Source organism: Erigeron canadensis, chromosome 7, assembly GCF_010389155.1.
Source record: "Erigeron canadensis isolate Cc75 chromosome 7, C_canadensis_v1, whole genome shotgun sequence".
NCBI classification, from domain to species: Eukaryota; Viridiplantae; Streptophyta; class Magnoliopsida; order Asterales; family Asteraceae; genus Erigeron; species Erigeron canadensis.
Genome location: NC_057767.1, coordinates 4,324,320 through 4,341,945, shown reverse-complemented (window position 1 = coordinate 4,341,945; position 17,626 = coordinate 4,324,320). Strand labels below are relative to the sequence as shown.

The 17,626-nt window shown below is 33.6% G+C and overlaps 1 pseudogene; it reads left to right on the top strand.

Annotated features, from left to right (window-relative positions):
• Window positions 1-2,006: 2,006 nt before the first annotated feature.
• LOC122608787 lies at window positions 2,007-4,312 on the top strand (annotated as a pseudogene).
• The last annotated feature ends 13,314 nt before the right edge of the window (window positions 4,313-17,626 follow it).

Genomic DNA, 17,626 nt, shown 5'->3' with positions numbered 1-17,626 from the left:
GTCACCTTGTTTTTGGTCTAAATCGACTCGACTCGTAAGAGTCGACTCGTGACTCGTAAGAGCCTAACAACTATGATTATATATATAAAAGGTAGATTGTTGGTAATCTCTAGTCAAATGTATCATATTGGTATATATATTACTAGGTGCTAGAATAGCATCAAGGTTAATTAACTACCCTTTGTATATGATAATAGAGATTATGTGGTTGTTAGATACCTAAGTTTAGATATGCAACTCCTCACATATTAATATTTTAATAGATAAAAAACATGAGGACCATCTATATATACATTATACAATAAATATTCATATGTGAAAGATTCTATCTCCAAGCTTAGATATCAAACAACCACATGTTATATTTTCTATATATATGTCTATGTGTGTGTGATGTTGATAAAGCTTTGTAAGAAGTGGACAACATAACACAAAAACGAACACATCATAATAGAAAGAAGTAAGAATAATACTTAAGGCACGTATGAAATGGAAAAATAGTAAGAATAAAACTAAAGGCACGTATGAAATGGAAAAATTGAAAGAAATGAAATGAATCAAAGAAATGATATACAAAAATGAAATGAATTGATAGATAAATTGAATGAATACCCTTGTTTGATATTAACAAGGAAATCAATTTAGAAAATGAGCAAAACTATATATTATTTCGTTGAGTAAGTAATTTGAAAAGTGAACCGATTCAACATTAATCGTCAAATAACACAACACAAAATTAAATAATCATAATAGCTAATCATATCTAGCCTAGTTGGTCAGAAGCATAAATTTTTTGAAAAATTAGTTTCTTCTGAAATCAAAATTGGTACATAAAGATACGTGTTTGAGAATTCAAGATTTCAAAATTTGAATTTTAATTATGCATATACACTTTTTATAATCATTAGCACGGTTCAAGCACAATCACTACAACAAAAATGTTAATTTCTCACAATTATTTCCTCGCATTTCTAAAAAATGTGAAAAAATCTGTTAATTTGTTCACATTTTAAATTGTTTAAAAAAAATTCACACTTAGAAATGTGAAAAAATTAATAAAGACATACTTTTTTCACAAGTATAAATGTATAAGCAAAATGTTCACACTTAAAAGTGTGAAAAAATGTCAAACATTTTCACACTTAAAAGTGTGAGAACTAATTTGTCACACTCAAATTCCTCGCACTTCCTCTTGTGTGAGGAAATTTGGTGTCACAAATTACTTCCACACTTTTAAGTGTTAACAATTATACATTTTTATACATTTGAAAATGTGAACTTTTTGTTTCTACATATATAATTGTGAACATTTTTTGATCCTTTAACTTTATTCACACTTTTAAATGTGAGTTTTTTTCAAACATTTATAAGTGTGAACAAATTTACAATTTTTTAACCATTTTTAAAAAGTGAGAAAAAAATGAGTGTTAAAATATAACATATTTGTTGTAGTGAATGTAGCGACGGTTTGATGACGGGAACAAATGGTGATGGTGGTGGCGTCATCAAATGACGTAAATAATTGATGTAAATGTGTTTGATTTAAAGAGGATAGTAGAGATTTATAGTATAATGGACTAATTAATAGAGTACTTTGATCAATTCACATGTCTCATTGTTTTTAACTTTCAACGTATGGGGCGATAAATTTTATATAGAAGTACAGATTAGTAGTATTTAATAATGTTTATGCTGTTAATTATGTGGATACTTGGTAATTAATGTTGTTATGTAATAAAGTCCATGTAGATGTTTATATGGATGCATGCTTAGTTGTCATCTCTATATTGGAAGAAGGCGTATTATAGAGATGTAACATAGTAATAAAAAGTTCTACGCGATGAAGCTAGAGAATGATCACATAAAGGCTAAAGGATAGTCTCTTGTATATGTAGATAAAGTTCTTGATTCTAAATTAAGTAAATTAATTTGGTTGTGTTATGCATGACAAGTTCCATTTATTTTCAGACATCAACGAATGTGAGGATCCAGGAACATACCCTTGTTATGGTGTCTGCTATGATACTCTAGGGAGTTACATTTGTACATGTCCACCGGGATCCGTTGGGGATGCAACAACACAAAATGGTTGTCAAGTTGTTGATCGTCAAGATAAATTTTCCAAGATTTTTTGGACCATATTAGCTCTAGGTAATTCTCTCATAAAAGTATGAAGCGGCTAATCTAGCATATAATACAATAATCAGAAGTGTCAAGGATTGGATCAACTTTAACCATTTGGATTAAATTTAATGGTCAAGAAAAACTTGGATTAAACTAAAAAGTCAAGATTAATCTTGACCATTGAATTTAATCCAAATAATTTAAGTTGATCCAAAATTTACCTACAAAATTGGATCAACTTTATAGGCTCTCAATCCGGTTAATATTGCTTGTTTATGAAAATAAATATTCGTTATTGCATATTTGTTTTAAAAAAGAAACGCACTAAACATAAAAGCAGTAAAATAAAGAATTCCAATGAGAATGTTAATTTCCACACATTTTTTTATGCAAAAGTTGAATGAGAATTAACACTTATTTTCTAAAATTAAAATGAAAAGTGTGATTGGAAAAGATCAGTTTTTTTTTCTAAAAAAAATTTATCAGTTTATTTTTTTCCCTTGAATTAAACGACTTACAAAATCCAGCTAGACTTAAAAATATAGTTCAATGGGTTTAATTATCGGATTGAGATCCTCGTTGATCAAACATTATATGTAAAGTTGGATCGACTTGTATCACTAGATTAAATCCAATGCTCAAGATTTAAATCTTAGTATAATGTTGATATGTCATGCCATATCACAGTTTATGACTTTTATTTATTTAATAAATTCTTCACAAGTATGGGCTTTCTCAATTTATTACTTGGGCTTTCTCAATTTATTACTTGTAATAGTCACCGTGGCCTGTTAATAGTCGAAGTTAAACCATCACCATCAAGTGGTCTAATGACAAAAAGATATGTTTTTTCATAGGAGTTCTCGGGTTCGAGTTTTACTTAGGGCATATTTAGGGGTGACCATAAGTATCTAAATTCCACTTGTGGTGGGCCTTAGTAAGTTTTCCCCTCTAGATCTCTGGTTGATAGGAGTTTTTCATCGAGACGTTTAAATTGGGGATCTATGATCTGCGAGGGCTCTCTAAAGCAATCCGATTAAAACAATGTATATTAGACATTCCGATATTAGTGATTAATTCACACCTTAAAAAAAAGCTATAAATTAAACTTGGTCCAAGTTAAAAAGACGTATATGTTCAGGTGTTTTCTTGGGCACTGGGATATTAGTTTTAGCAATTTGGATGAGCAAAGTGGTCAAAAGGAGGAAAGACAAGAAACAGAGAGAGAAGTTCTTCAAAAGAAACGGTGGATTGTTGTTGCAACAACAAACATCAAATGGTGGAGATGCAATTGAGAAAACAAGAATGTTCAGTGCAAGAGAGTTAGCAAAAGCCACCGATCAATACAACAGTAATAGAATAGTTGGACGTGGAGGGCAAGGAACAGTATACAAAGGGATGTTACCAAATGGAAATATAGTAGCAGTAAAGAAGTCTGTGTTGGTGGATGAAACTCAAGTTGAGTCTTTTATCAATGAGGTATTTTTACTTTCCCAAATTAGCCATAGGAATGTGGTAAAGCTAATAGGATGTTGTTTAGAAACCGAAGTCCCAATTCTCGTATATGAATTTGTCTCAAATGGTGATCTCTTCCAATTCATACACGATGAGAATTACGAGTTCCCTACTTTGTGGAGTATTAGGGTAACGATTGCTACTGAGGTTGCTGGAGCTCTTGCCTATATGCATTCAGCAACTTCCATTCCTATATATCATCGAGACATAAAATCTTCAAACATACTTTTGGATTAAAAATTTAGAGCAAAACTATCGGATTTTGGAATATCAAAGTCGGTCATGGGGGATCAAACCCACTTAAGCACCTTAGTCAAAGGGACTTATGGGTACCTGGATCCTGAGTACTTTCAATCAAACCAATTCACAGAAAAAAGCGACGTTTATAGCTTTGGGATTGTTCTGGTTGAGCTGTTAACCGGAAAGAAGCCTATATATTCGATAGGCCCAAGGGAATCGAGAAGCTTGGCAACATTGATTTTGTCAATGGAAGATGGGTTTATATTGGAAAACATTGACAATCGAGTGTCTGATGCTCCAATAGAGCAGCTCATAGCAGTTGCTAAGCTTGCATAAGCTTGCAAAAAGATGCTTAAATTTTAATGGTAAACTACGGCCAACTATGAAAGAAGTTGCTATTGACTTGGAGGGAATAAGATCATCAAGTCCTTAAAATCGATCATATTGAATCGATCAGTTGTATGCTTTTATTTTTTATATTTCGCATCATTGGTATTTCGTGGAATATGTTATATTGAAACTTATTTGTAATTTATCTCGTTACACGGATCCATGTTTGATGACAATTCAAGTAAAAGATTAACGATTTACAGCTGCAACAAAACGACGACCATTGCATTCAAGAAATGCTGGCACATATTTACATTAACTTATGGGTTGTGTGTTCCCAGCTAGGATATTTTATTTAACAGTTTCATTCTCTACATTAGTAATATGACAAGCCCTTTTATACTCTCATCCTTTCTGATCTGTGTGTATTTATGTCACAAAATAATTTAATAATCTTGAAAGAGTCTTTCATAGACTAGTGTTTTCAAAAGAAAAAAAGGCTTGATGGGTATCCCATATTTTAGTTTTGCAGCGTACACATATTCAAGAAATGAATCACAAACCGAATCAGATGAAGATAACTCTGATGATTCTGAAGATGATGACGGATCTTCCTTTGATAATGATAAGCTGACACCTTCGGAGAAAAAAGCAGCTACAAAAGAGAATAAGAAGAAAGTAAAAGAAGAGAAAAGAGAAGCCCGGAAGACTAAAGTGTTGAAAGCTGTGAAGAAGAAAAAGAAGAAGTTGGCGAAAGCAAAGAAGACCCGTTAGATAACAATAACATGTTCTGATTAGAAATATGGTAAACTTAGGTATATGACAATTTTGCGGTAAGATTTTTTGTATATTGTAGAGAATCTCAGATATTCTTTGCATTTATCTATATCTATGTTGCTATTGTCATTTAATGATTTAAAATCAGATAATGAGTATTTTGGGTCTAATTACTAGAAATATTTTATGCAAATTGCATTGTTGCTAGAATATCTACCTATGAATGTTTAATTCTGAAACACATTGTTCAAAAAGGTGACATAATTTAAAACCCGAGATATCTACCGATTGAGATTTTCTTGAAATCACACGTGGCGTAATCTGATCGACATGTGTCCTTTTAGTTTATTTATTTGTATTAAAATTAGCTTTTTTAATTGTATATAGATTCAATTTCCTTATTAGACTTATAATTAAACTCTAACTCTTGGCTTATTGAATACAAACACATTATAACTTTATTTGATTAAATTGTTTTCACATTAATAAGTTTATTGGTAGATATTACTTATAATAAGTTATTAACATGAAGATTTCAAAATTTTGAGTTTACGGTTCGAAATCACAAAACTGTTTGTCGTCATATACTATGCTTACAAGTTCCGATTTTGATGTGATTGTAAAAATTTAAGGTAAACCCATAACTCTTACTAAACATATATTATATTTATCACTACCGTTTATTATATAATTCAGCTTTGATAATCGGTTTACTTTAACCATAATTTATTTCTTATTCACGAATCATGTATAAGGTATGTTCGAATTTCTTTATGATACAATATCTATAGCTACCGTATATCGTACGGATAATAGGACTTTGTACAATTATAAAAATCTTAGAGCGACATATGATGCTTCTTTGATAGGGCATGCGAATTTATCAAGAACCATTAGGAGCAAAAAGTATTAGAATTGTGAACCTATAAAAGATCCATGGTCAACCATTATAATAAGACACACAATATGAATTAAAACGTATAGCTAGTATGGAATGAGATTTAATATATATTTCAGCCCCTATGAATATAAATATAAGTGACTTATATGATCTATGATGATAAGTGGCTGAGATTAGAAGGACTGGGGTGTAAATACCCGTTTACAATCTATATCTATATCTATACTATATTATAAAGCAGATCTCCCCTGTTTACATTTTAAGTTTCAACATTTACTTTCCCTAAATGCCCATATATCAATTCTATATTTACCTAACACCCTTTCTCTTTCCTCAAATCTCAACCAATCATTTTTTTCTCCCTCCTCCATAAATCATTTCTTCCTGCAATTCATTCAAAATCTTTTATCTCAAAAACCGTACATCGATAAATTATAAAAATTATATGGGTGTTTTTAAAATTTAATGCTCTTTCATTAGAGATGTCATTCGATATACTTTCGACGAATTTTTAAATCCGAGGGCGGAACCTGTACGGTTAGGCATTTCGCTATCACACTCTATGAACTATCACCCCACCATCTCACCGCTGCAACGCGCGGATACTTGCTCTTGTATTATGTGATGTTTATTTAGGTGCTAACTGCTAAGGACTTGGAAGCTTGATTGTGCAATAAGCGTGCTTATGCTAAAAAAAGCGAGTGTTATGGGGATTGCTCCGGTGGGAACCGTGGGATGATTATATGAATCCGAATTACATCCGTATAAAAGGTTTTATATATAGTAATAAAGTAGGTACATTTGATTATTGATGTTTACTATTTGATTTATGTAATGTTTTGCACGTGTTGGTTGAACATGAATTTATTTTAGTAATACAAAAAGGAAGACCAAATTCAGGAGTCTTTAGTATTAAAGACTTTTGAGTACCAGTTGATGCCAGTCAGCGCAAAACTTTAATAGAGTACCTATCAAATCTTTTTCAATAAATATATCTGAATAATAATAAAATCAGAATGTACAAAACGTAAGGTTGTTATACTACTTTGAAATATTAGCCTTTTCTTATCACTAAGAAAAAAATTTCATTTGTCCACTTTTTTATTGGAGTGTGAACAAATTAAAAAATTTGTCATGCTTTTTTGTGTGTAAAAATATATAGAATTAAAAGTGGGTGGAAATTTCTTTACACTAAAAAGTGTGTAGAATTAAAAATTCACACTTTTTAGTGTGAACTTTCATAATTATTTTGTCACACCTTATTTGTCCACGCTACCTAAAAAGTTAGCGTGCACAAATATAAAAGATATTTCTATATATTTCTATATATTTTTCTATATATTCTTGCAAGATCGAGGTCTCATGTTCGAATATGCTGTCTAGGTAACCTAAATATAAAAGACCTTGTCCACTTACATCCCTTTTGTACGTGTTGGGTATACTACTTATCTGCAGCCACTCTATATATTGAACTGAAAACTGTTAGATATTGAATAACATACACATCACACGAGGAAAAAAAAAACCTCTTAAACAAGCTAGATAGTCAAAAGATAAAATGAGAACCACTAAATTGTCAAGAACCGCGAGAACTAATATTTAATTAATATAGGGTAAATTACAAAAATCATACCTGATGTTTGTTTAAAACTACACTGATCATACCTACAATTTAAAAATTACGCGAGACATACCCATCGTTGTCAAAAATTTACACTGACCATACCTATCACTAACGGTCGTCTATTTGGCCGTTAAGTCAAGTCATGTGCCGTGCATGGAGGTATCAAAATCATAATTTTGTGTATAATTCAGGTATCATCTGTGTAAGTTACCCTAATAAAGAATTATTAAGATATTTATATTTATATTTCATTTATTAAAGTTGGTAGATATTGTATATTAAATTCACACACACATATATATATTAAAAAACCTATTTCAAAATAAAAAATTTATAAAAAATATCATCAAATGATATAGGTTTAGGCTTAGGAATTTTAAGGTTAGACTAACAGTTAACCCTAAAACTCAAACCCAAAATGCTACAGGATTGCTAATTTGAGATATATTCTAAAACGGTGACGACTCTTCGACTTTGATTTACCCCTCTAATATGATATGGATGTCATCAAACCATACGAGAAAATTATATTGTTTTTTTATATTTTTCTTTTTGTTTTGTATCAATAAGATTCTATTAAAAACAATAAATCATAAAAAATAAAATATAATAATATAAAAGTGAAAATTTTAATGGTTTTTATAATTTTCATCCTTGTTATATTCATTTTACACGTATAACAAAATAATAATGACATACATAATAATAAACTAGATTTTAGACCCGTGTAAAATACACGAGTTTTGTTATAAAGATTAGATAATATTACAATTAGTTTTAAAAAACTTATATCAGTTATTATTCATTATCTATTATATTAGATTTAATGGTAAAGAGTATAAATTTGTGATTGAAAACAAAAAAGTGTAGATTAAAATAATTAAAAATTAAGTATTTACTGAGGATATATATAGTGTAAATTAGTGATATTTTTTCTACAAACATTAAAGTGTAAAGTATAATATTTTAATATATTTGGATAACGATTATTAGGATTTTTAATTTATAATTAGATTAATAATGACATCATCAATTTCCAATTCGATAAAAGTGAAAGCTATGATTGGTTAATAAACTATTAGGTCAGTTGTCTTTTAATATAGATAAAGATGCATTCTTGCATCAACTATTTTTCCTGATATATTTTTCATTAAAAAAACTATTTTTATTTTCATAATAAATTTCATATTTACCAAACTTAATAATTAAAGTATAAATAAAACTCTAAAGTTCTTAATAATTATTTTTATGATGAATTACAAGGATAATACCTGAAGTGTGCACGAAATTACGGTTTTCATACCTCACATGCATGGCACGTGACTTCACTTAACGGCGAAATAGACGACCGTCAGCGAAAGGTATGTCCAGTGTAAGTTTTTGGCAACGATGGGTATGTCTCGTGTAATTTTTAAGTTGTAGGTATGACCAGTGTAGTTTTGAACAAACCTCAGGTATGATTTTTGTAATTTACCCATTAATATATTTAAAGGTATTGCTGTCATTTAATTAATACATTTCAATTAATTATCAATTGTGAATAATATCCCCCATGAATAGGTAAGTTTTCATTAATAATCGGGAGTTACAAAAAGAATTTTCTTTATATAAATATCATCTCATAACATGCGTAAACAACATACATACTATAACTACATGCAAATGTTATGTTCCTTTTAAGATTTAATATCATATTGATAAATATGCAGGTTTAACAAATCATTTAAATTAAACACATTAACACCGTAACACATATGTACACCAAAACACATGTTCCCTTTGATTACGAAATAAACACATTCACACCGTAATACATGTGTACACCGAACACATGTTGCATTTGATCCCAAAATAAAAAAAATTAATACCGTAACACATGTGTACATCACATATTGTCACACATGAATACATATATATATTTTAGTGAATAGACATGTTCAAATGTGTTCCTAAATTTTAACTATTTTGGTGTTCATATATTTCACTATACCAAGTTACGTGTGAAATATAATTCAGTTTCTTTAACACATAAACAAAACACAAATGGTAACACAATTCTCCACACTCCAAAGTAGTCAATGAAATGAAAAAACAATCTTTCAAAAAGATAAACAATAAGTTTTAAAAAATAAAACCAAGTCCATAACTTTAATTTTGGAAAAGGCTGGACCGTTTCTTATGGAGAGTTACAAATTTATAATCCCTTCTTTACCCCTTTTAATCGTTAAATGAGTGATTTTATTTACAAAACTGCCATTGGTGCTTATTAGCCTTTGATTTATCTAATCTAATGGTTATGATTAGTTGTCGTAGTTCTCAACAATTTTTAAGTTCTCACAATAACCTCACTCTATATATATGTATGTATATATCACAGCCACATATTCTCATATCTCATATGAGAAAAGGGAGCGTGTGGTTGTTTTGTACCTAACCTAGGTATGTAACCCTCAAACATATTAATATTTTAATATTTATTGTACAATTAATAAATGTTTGCCCCCTAGGTTTTTTAAGGATTGAAATATTAGCATGTAAGAGGTTCTAGGGTGAGTATGGGTCGGTTTTTGCTTATAACCAAAACCCGAACCGATCCATTCGGTTTTTATAAATCCAAAACCATTGGATTCGGTGTTTGTTCGGTTATGTTTGGATATGTTTCGGTTTTTGTTTCGATTTCTTTTATATATATATTTTTTTTACGTTTTTTGTTTATTATGTTATAAATTTAACTTTCGATTGTTAAGAAAAAAGTATGATCTAGTATATATGTTATATTATTAATTGTAATCAAATTAATTGTATAATGATTGTTGTTAATAATTGCAAATTTGTAATCAATTTCTTTTTAAAGTATATTTTTACATTAAAGTATAAGTAATCTTTGTTTCATATTTTAATTCTTAGATTGTTAATGTTGTAAAATCCGTGTATTTGACACGGGTCTAAAATTTAGTATAAAAACTAAAATATAGAGATGCTTTTTATTAACTAATTACATTTTTTAAAAAGACAAAATTTAAATATATTAACATATTAACAAATTATAAGTAATAAACATAAATGTAATATGATATAAATATTATTAGTCTAGCCATATATTTATATTTGTTTATGTAAATATCACAATATTAGAGGGTAGTTTAGTAAATATTCTGTATCTATTTATATTGATGATTAACGAGATGGCAGATTGATTTTGGCCTCGTACCAATTCTATCATGGTATCACGAGTTTAGCCACCTCCCTGCGCAAACCCTATTGCCGCCATCGCCAAACCCTACCCTCCATACTTCGTTTGCTTCTTCTCTTCTCTACCTTTTTTTTTTCTATCAACAGATCTGCTATCATACTTCATCTAACAATATGGCATCCCTTCACCCCAGCAACCACTGTCTCATCCCTGTCACACTTGAGATGAACAGCAGCGAGTATATTTCTTGGAGACAACTTTTCATAACCCATTGTCTTGCTTACGAAGCCATCGACCACATCATCCCTTCTCCCACAGACTCTTCTGCCGCCTCTCCCGACAAACCGACCCCTTCAGGCAAGGCTGTTGAAAAACCAACCAACTGGGATCGTATTGATTCAATAGTGCTTCAACGGCTTTATGCAACTATTTCAACCGACCTCCTACAGACTATTCTAAAGCCGAATACCACTGCCCAACGTGCATGGGAAACACTGGAGATGATTTTTCATGATAATGCAAGTACCAAAACTGGAAAATAAGTTTTCCACCACCAAGTTGAATTCCTTCCCTGACATATCTTCATACTCTCAAGAAGTGAAGTAAATTGCGACCAACGGGTGAATGTTAGCTCCCTTGTATTCGAGAAGCGATTGGTTCTTCAGATTATTGCTCATCTCAATGATAGGTTTAGCACCGTTGCGTCCATCATTCAATAAACAAACCCCTTACTAGATTTCTATGGTGCTAGATCACAGTTACTTATGGAAGAATTTCGTCAAGCAAATCAAGGTTCCTCTCAATCAGTTTTTCTTGCTGCTCCCCCAGCACCACCGGCTTCCCCTGCTGTCGCCGCACCACAACCTGTTCAACCCGCTACCTCGTCGGCCGGTCATGTTTCTTCGGATTATACTTCTCACGGCAGGGGAAGTGGGGGACGTTTCCGAGGTCGCGGTCGGTCTCGTGGCCGAGGCTATCCCTCACAAACTTGGTATCCTCAGCCATACACCCCATGGTATTCTCAACAGCCTTGGAACCCACCTCCGGTCCCCTACCCGACTACTCCTAGTGCTCCTGGACATGGGAGGGGTTCCCCTTTTGCTGGATACTCGGGGTTTGCACCACCAGGTTATCAACCCAATTATTACACACCGACTAACATTCATCAATCTTTGGCAGCACTAAACCTACACCCGGATCCAACATGGTACGCTGACTCGAGAGCTACTTCGCATATGTCTCATTCGCCAGGTAATCACTCAACTCATGTCAATACTAGTACACCAAACATTGTCGTAGCAATGGCTCACACATCCCAGTTCATGCCACCGGCCACACTACCCTTAAGCCACCTTAACCACCCCTTAAAATAAACAATATCCTTTTTTCTCCTTTAATCATTAAAAACCTACTTTTTGTTCGTCGTTTAACCACGGATAATAACATCTCTATTGAATTTGACGCATTCGGTTTTCTTGTGAAGGATTACAAGACGCGGATTCCTACCCTCCGATGTGATAGCACCGGAGATCTATACCCGCTATCATTGCTGTCTTCACAAGTCACTCATTCATCCATCTTTGCAACCCTTTCTCAAGATCTTTGGCATCACAGTTTAGGCCATCGTGGGGACTCATCTTTACGAACTTTGAATAAACAAAACTTTATTCCAGTTGATAGATTTGATAATAAGCGCTATGTCAATCTTGTATTTTTGGCAAACATATTAAACTTCCATTTAATGAATCTTTATCTTTTACTCGTATGTCTTTTGGATTCATAGTGACCTTTGGACCTTACCGTCACCAGCACCGGGGGCATCATTATTATATCTTATTTCTTGATGATTTCACCAATTACTTATGGACTTACCATCTTGTCAATAAATCATCTGTTTTTTCTATATTTCTTAACTTTCATAAACACATCTACACTCAATTTAATTGTTCAATCAAATCCATGCAATGTGACAATGGCACCGAATATAATAACAAAGTGTTTCATCAGTTTTGCACTCAAAATGGCATGGTTTTTCGATTCTCGCGTTCGTATAGCTCCCCTCAAAATGGTAAAGCAAACGAAAAATCTGTTTCATCAACAGCATGATTCGAACTCTTCTTACCCATGCCTCTCTTCCTTCCACCTTTTGGCATCATGCTCTCCAAATGGCCACCTATCTTCTTAACATCCTTCCATATAAATCCAAAAGTCATCACACCCATACGTCTCTTTTATTTCACAAATCTCCCTCTTACTCACACCTTCGAACCTTTGGGTGTTTATACTACCTACTCACTCCATCCACTTCTATTCACAAACTAAAAAATCGTTCCACTCCTTGTGTCTTTCTTGGATACCCCTCTTATCATAGGGGGTATAAATTAAAGGAAACGACGTCTTATTTTATTTCCTTAGTTGTAGGACATAATATTTTCCTAGTTCATCTGTTACCTATTTTGTATCCGTGACTTTAGCTGCAAGTTGAATGTGGCTATATAAACTTATTATGCATGATCGATCATATATATGAAAAACATAGATTTCTGCCTTCAATCAAAATTCTCATGGTATCAGAGCAGTCGATCTAGAACCGCTATTCATAAGCCAACATGACAGGAGAAAAGGGCAGCGGTAGTGGCAAGAACAATGTCATTGACGCAAATTCTCCTTACTATATACACCCATCCGATTTACCAAAACAAATACATGTTAACGATATCTTGACTGATGGAAACTATAATGATTGGGCCAAGGAGATGGCCAATTTTTTATTTGCAAAGAACAAGATGGGATTCGTTGATGGTACGATCCCGAAACTAGAAAAAACATCTGATGATTATATGCACTAGATGCGATGCGATGCTATGATCATTGGATGGTTCACGACAGCAATGGATAAGGATATTAGAGCAAGCGTTCGATATGCCAATTCATCTTCAGAGATATGGAAAGATTTGAAAGAACGATTTGGTAAAGAAAGTGCACCCCGTGCTTATGAATTGAAGCAGTTGATTTCCTGTTCGCATCAAGAAGGAGCCTCTGTTTCGTCTTATTACACTAAGCTGCGAAGCATATGGGATGAAATACGATCTGTTTTACCAATTCCACAGTGCACATGTGGAAATTGTACTTGTGATATTGGAAAAAGATTGAATGATTTTCAAGAAAATGAGCGTTTATACGAGTTTTTGATGGGCCTGGATGCTGATTTTTCGACTATACGGACCCATGTTCTCTCAATGAAAACGACACCCACTCTTGGAGAGGCTTATCGTCTTGCCTCCGAAGAGGAACAACAAAGATTGATTACTTCAACTAAAAGAACAGCCGTTGAACCAATCGCATTTAAGACACAGGGGTGGCGAGATGGATCTTCAAACTCACAGAGGAACTATAAAGGTAACCTCAGAGATTTTAAGCGAAACGGCGACGATAAGGTTGACCATTGTAGCAAGTGCGGAAAGGATGGTCATAAACGTGAAAGTTGTTTCGAGATCATCGGATATCCCGAATGTTGGCCAGATAAAAGAAAAATTGATAAGTCGAAATCGAAGGTGGCGCATGTAGAGAAGGAATCTGGTGTTGCTGGACTTACTGATGTGCAATACCAAATGCTTATGAAGCATTTTAACGAGCAAAAAGAAGAAGGCGACATCACGCGTAAGGCAAATATGGCTGGTAAGATTGATAAAACCTCTGATTGGATCGTAGATTCGGGGTCTACCGACTATGTAGTCAACAAACTTGAGTTTCTTGAAAGTAGTTTGCCTGTTGCACGAGAGATACCCATTATGATTCCTGATGGGAATAGTGTACCCATTCATGCTAAAGGAGTTTGTGCCTTGGATGCTGAACACAAAATTAACGAAGTGTTATATGCTCCTGAATTTAATTGCAATTTGCTTTCTGTTAGTAAACTTTCGAAGGATTTGCAATGTGTAGTAAGTTTTTTTCCGGATTTTTTTGTCATGCAGGACTTACACTCGAAGAAGTTGATTGGCACGGGCAAATGCAAAAATGGTCTTTATCGGATGAAGATGGTAGCACAAGCAAGGAAGGCTATGGCGATCAAGGTTGACGCAAAAGTTTGGCATTCAAGATTAGGTCATGCATCTCATTCTAAATTGTCGCATATAGATTTTTTAAGGGATGTTTCTTTTAATTTTGGAGATTATGTTTGTGATTCTTGTGTTAAAGCGAAACATACTCGAACCCCTTTTCCTAAAAGTTGCATTAAGACCAATGATTGTTTCGAGTTAATCCATTGTGACATTTGGGGAAAATATAGAAAGGCGTCAACAACGCATGCCAATTTTTTTCTAACCATTGTTGACGATTTTAGTAGAGCTCTTTGGGTGTTCCTTATTAAACATAAAAGTGATGCTAGTGATTGTTTAATTAATTTTCACAAAATGGTGAAGACTCAATTTTCGAAATCCATAAAAAGGATTAGGAGTGATAATGGGGGGGAATTTACTTCTAATAGGATGAAGGAGTTTTATGCCAACGAGGGAATTTTACTTGAGACTAGTTGCCCTCACACACCCCAACAAAACGGGGTTGTAGAAAGGAAACATAGACATTTACTTGAGACTGCCCGGGCCCTCATGTTCCAAGCAAATATTCCAAAACGTTTTTGGGGTGAGTGCATAGAAACCGCCACTTACATCATAAATCGCCTTCCTTCTAAGGTCATTAAAAATAGGACTCCATATGAGATGATTTTGGAGAAAAACCAAGCTATGACCACATGAAAACTTTAGGATGCCTGGTTTATTATAGTAGCATAGAAACGGGGGGTGATAAGTTCGAATTCAGGGGGAGACCGGGGGTATTTATGGGTTATCCCCAAGGAACTAAAGGGTATAAGATTTTTGATATTGAACATGGAAAAATGGCAATCTCCCGGGATGTTAAATTTGTTGAAACCAATCTTCCTTTTTTGCATCCTAAATTCAATGACACAATAAAAGAAAATTTTGATATGAGTTGGTGTGATTATGAACCTATTACAAAAATTGGTGTTGAAATACCACAAGAAACCCCTGTTGCACCGTCATCTATTTTTGAAACCACAAATGATCAACTTCTCAGTGGTGACACAAATGAAACAAATGAAGTAGTTCTAGACGAAAATCCCATGCAAAGAACTTCAAGGACTAAATTTCCATCAACAAGGTTACAAAATTTTGAAGTTGAGCTACCACTATCCATCGACCATGCAAGGCCCGTGCGTGATCATACTTCTTCTACGGTACATCCTCTTGCCAATTATGTTTCTTATGAAAAAATTTCGGATTCTCATAAAGTTTTTTTAGCGGCCATTACTTCAATAAATGAGCCAACTTCTTTCAAGGAAGCTATGCAGGATAAAAATTGGCAAGATGCAATGCAGCGTGAGATTCAAGCTTTAGAGGACAATGAAACATAGGTTTTGGAAACGCTACCAGAGGGAAAACATGCAATAGATTCGAAGTGGGTATACAAAGTTAAGTACAAACCCACTGGAGAAGTTGAAAGATACAAGGCTCGCCTTGTTGCCAGAGGTTTTACCTAGATCAAAGGAGTTGATTATCATGACACGTTTGCCCCCGTGGCTAAGTTGGTCACGGTTCGAGCCTTAATTACTGTGGCTGCAAAAAGAAATTGGATGTTACATCAATTGGATGTAAATAATGCCTTTCTTCATGGTGATTTACAAGAAGAAGTATATATGAAGATTCCACAAGGTTTTTCCAACAAAGAAGAGACTAGAGTGTGTCGTTTGAAAAAGTCGTTATATGGTTTGAAGCAAGCATCACATGCTTGGTATCAAAAATTCACGGAGTCTTTGTTACAAGTCGGTTTTACGCAGTCAAAGGCAGATCATTCTCTTTTCATTCATCGCGAAGATGATAAGTTTGTTATGCTTTTGATATATGTCGATGATGTGATTGTGACAGGGAACGATGTGAAAAAAATTGACGAAATCAAGGCATATCTTCATGATATTTTTAGCATAAAAGATTTGGGATGCTTGAAATATTTTTTGGGGATTGAGGTTGCTCATACAGCCGATGGGATAGTACTCAGCCAACATAAGTATTCTTTGGATATTCTTTCTGATTGTGGACAACTTGGATGTCGACCTAGTGCTTTTCCTATGGAACAAAATTTGAAACTTGATCAGTGTGCAGTGACAGTCATAAGGTTGATGCAACACTTTATCGTCGTCTCTTTGGTCGGCTACTTTATCTTCAAGCAACACGACCAGACATCGCTTATGCGGTGAATATTTTGAGCCAATTTGTTTCTGATCCTTGAGAAGATCATATGAATGTTGTGATTCGTGTTCTTCGATACATCAAGTCAACTATTGGCCAAGGCATTTTTATTCCCAAAACTGGTGTTTTTGATCTAGTTGCCTTTTGTGATGCGGATTGGTTGGGATGTCCATATTCTAGACGTTCCCGGACAGGTTATTTATTGTTGTTAGGAGGTGCTCCAATCTCTTGGAAAACAAAGAAACAATCCGTGGTTTCTCGTTCGTCAGCAGAGGCAGAATATCGAGCTATGGCTACTACAGTTAGCGAGGTTCTTTAGGTTAGATGGTTGCTGAAAGATTTTGCAATCGATATCGTTGAAGCTACACCTCTTTATTGTGACAATGAAGCTGCTCGTCACATAGCCAATCATCCAGTTTTTCATGAACGTACTAAACATGTTGAAATGGATTGTTATTTTGTTCGTGAACGAGTCGAATCTCAAGAAATTTTTCCGAAGTATGTGTCTAGTAAACAACAAGTGGCCGATCTTCTCACTAAACCTTTGGGCTCACAAGCACTTCAGAATTTACTTGGCAAGCTGGGTGTTCGGTATCTTCACACTCCAGCTTGAGGGGGAGTAAAGGAAACGACATCTTATTTTATTTCCTTAGTTGTAG